Here is a 3,520-nt window from a genome sequence, read left to right as displayed (position 1 = left end):
TCCACACACACCCATAGTTTTCCATTCTTTTTGGGAATAATAACAATGAGAGAAATCCAATTAGTGTTCTCAATCTCATAAATGAGTTCTATAGTAAGGAGTTTATCAAGTTTCTCCTTGACACTTTGGGTTCATTTGATAAGGCTTTTGTAGTGGGGTTGGGACCCTTCAATGATGGGGATGATATATTCCACCACTTATGGTGCAACTCATGGTGGAACTCCCTTGATTTCCATGTATTTCCAAGTAAAGAAATCCCTAAATTCCTTTGTCAGTAATTCAACTAATTATTATGGTGCAACTCATGGGGTGGAACTCCCTTAATTTCCATGTATTTCCAAGTAAAGCAATCCCTAAATTCCTTTGTCAGTAATTCAACTAACTCTTTTTCTTCATCTCAATAATTCCAAGTTGGTTGAATTACTGATGAATTCCTTCATCAGTAATTCAACCAACTCTTTTTCTTTGCCAGGAGCAATAAAGACTAGTTTAGGATCCTCACCAAGTTTTGTCATATCACAATAGTATATAACTTGAAATGTTCCAAAATTGGTCTTAGATCTAGCTCTTTGCCATCTTTTTCTTCTTCTTTTAAGCTATAATCCTTTTGCCTTTGTTTTCAACAACTAAGGCTTTATTTAATTCTTCACTCCATTTATCATAGAATTTCTCATGTACTTTAGTGGCTTTGGTGAATCTTAACTGCTGTTACAAGTATCGATCAATTTTTTTTGAAGAGTATCATTGCACATAGCATGATAGCACTTTTTCTTTAAGTATTCCTTGGGCATAAACCTTTCAATTTTCTCTCACTTTTAGAATTATTTACACTTGATGATGCACTTTTTGAGTCATCAAGGGTTCCAGCCTCTAGCATGAGTAGTGAGGTAGGTCTATTACATCCATCTCTATGTATTTTGTTTCTATTGTTGGCATCACATCAATGGTAGCAAACACATGCATCCAATTTTCACTAAAAGTGGGAGAAGGGCAAGATGTACACATCTCATCCTCTTCGTGATCCATAGACATCGATCCATTTCCTCATGAAAGGTATACCAAAAATGATATACAAGTCTGATTGGCACAAGAATTTCATCACCACAAATGTATGATCCAATGTCCAGTCATCATCATGTACCAACTTAGCTTCCCTCATGAAAAAGGCCTACTATAAATAAATAAATATAATCTAATATGTGATCATCATTTAAAAACTTAGCTTTGCTCATGAAAGATATACCATAGGTGTATGATCTAATGTGTAGTCACATCATCATGTACCACCTTGGCTTCCCTCATGAAAGGCCTACTGAAAATAAATAAATATAATCTCATCATGTACCAACTTGGCTCCCCGCATGAAAGGTCCACCAAAAATTATATCATACAAGTTTGATTGGCATAAGAAGTTTATCGACACAATGTATGATCAACTGTAACAAAACATAAAGACTCTTACCTTTACATTTTGCAAAACTCCCATTTGTCTTACTATTAATGTTCCATATGCCATCTTTGTTCTAATGTAGGTTTTTCCCATTTTTCCCAACATCTTTTGGTGATAATGCTGACCCTTTCTTGTTTACTGAGGATTGTAGTTGCAAACTATCCATTATTATGGTAGGTTGAAATTATGGCATTCATCTTATCACTTTAATAGTAAACTACCAAGTTGATTTAGTGGAATCTGAATAAATCAAAGAACACTACCATTCTTCCTTGGCTAGTGGAGTGAAACTTTAGTATGATGTTGAGGTATGTCCCTTTCTTTGTTAGCTCTTGGTTCAAAGCTACCATCTACCTACTCCTTAACATCTTTCCACAATGTCCCTATTGGCATGATGATGATAAGAATAAGAGTGGACACCACATCCCATGCTCTCTCATTGGTTTCTTATTCCATGGTAGTATTTTCTATGTAATCCTCTAGAAAAAAGAGCAATTGGCTTTGATCTTGGCACTAGAGGCATTCTCAATTGGCTTAGATCTTGGCACTAGAGGCATTCTCAATTCATCAATGCCCAGAGCTTGGAAAAGTGTGGTGCCTGACATGATTTAAGCACTTTCAGCTAGGGTAAACCTTGATGGTCCTAGTCTTGCTCCCAATCCCTCACTAGAGATTCACCCAAAGCGAGGATGATTTCACACATTTTTCATGAAATTCTTGGTGCTACTCACTGAGCTTGTTGGCGAATTTGAAATTGGAGGATTGTAGCTCCTATTTCTAGGGATTCTGTTGTTCCTCCACCCAAGTTTGTATTTATTTGGCTCATTTCTTCCCAAAGATCCTTACTTGAGGTAGTTTCAAAGAAAGCTTTCCTTCTCAGTAGGGAAGCACATTGTTGAGATTTGAATGTCACAATGAAGGACCAAATGTTGGGCGAGTTTGAGGATGTATGATTTAACACGCTACATAATCGACAAACCAGATTTTATTTCCACAATAATTAGGTCAAACCAAGTTTGTATCAAAGAGTTTGTTTCAGGTGAATCAGTCTCTAGCACTCCCTATTGAAGCAAGTAACTCTCTAGTGCTCATTGCTGAAAACCAAGTCTGAACAGATACAAACCAAATGAAGTAGATCTAAACGAATTAACATGTATACGTGTGTAGTAATGTACACGTTATAAAAAATAATAGTTTGTTTTATTTTTTAAACTTTTGCTTTTCTTTTTTTGGGCTCATTTGAGTTTGGGTATAGTTGGCTCATGTGGGTCTAGTGAGCTCATGTCATGTATGGGTTGGCTCATGTCATGTCTTGCTAGGCTTTCTAGGTAGGCTCACACAAGTCTGAATAGGCTTACATCACATCAAATTTTGACTTATACAATTTTGACTAGCTAGGCCTATGTATATTTATTTGTTGGTGATGTAGGCTCTCACGAGGGTTTTTTGAATTTGGGTCTCATGTACTAAGAAATTCTGTTATGTATATAAGAGATTTTTGAACAAGCCAACCCATTGCCATACTGCCCTTAGGGGGAGCTTTTTTTACGAACAAAACCTTTCACTGTCTAAATCTTTTGAGGAAAAACATCCATCGACTATAAACAACACCTGCTATAGCAACCTCGTCAACCAGATGAACAAGTAGGTGCAATTGAAGTATACAAGAGGCCTCGAGATGGGGAGGAAGGTAGATAAAGCATGCTATATAGGCTTCTTTCCTTGTATAGAAATTATGCAAGAAGCTCATGCATAGGCTTCTTGCAAGCTCTATGGATAGACTTCTTGCAAGCTCTATGCATAGACTACTTGCAAGCTTGCATGAAGCTTATGCATAGAGAATGCATAGGCTTTTTGTTGCAAGCTCTATGCATAGGCTTCTTGCAAGCTTGCATGAAGCTTATGCATAGATCTTGCATAGGCTTCTTGCAAGATTTATGCATAGGCTTCTTGCAAGCTCTATGCATAAGCTTCATGCAAGCTTGCAACAAGAAGCCTATGCATAACCATTGTAAGAAGCCTATGAAGCCTTTTGATTAGGTTTACCTCTATGAAAGCTTTATGCATAGC

The sequence above is a fragment of the Cibotium barometz genome, chromosome 10, assembly GCF_041138505.1.
Source record: "Cibotium barometz isolate CiBa-2024 chromosome 10, ASM4113850v1, whole genome shotgun sequence".
Classification (NCBI taxonomy): domain Eukaryota; kingdom Viridiplantae; phylum Streptophyta; class Polypodiopsida; order Cyatheales; family Cibotiaceae; genus Cibotium; species Cibotium barometz.
This window is presented reverse-complemented; position numbering follows the sequence as displayed.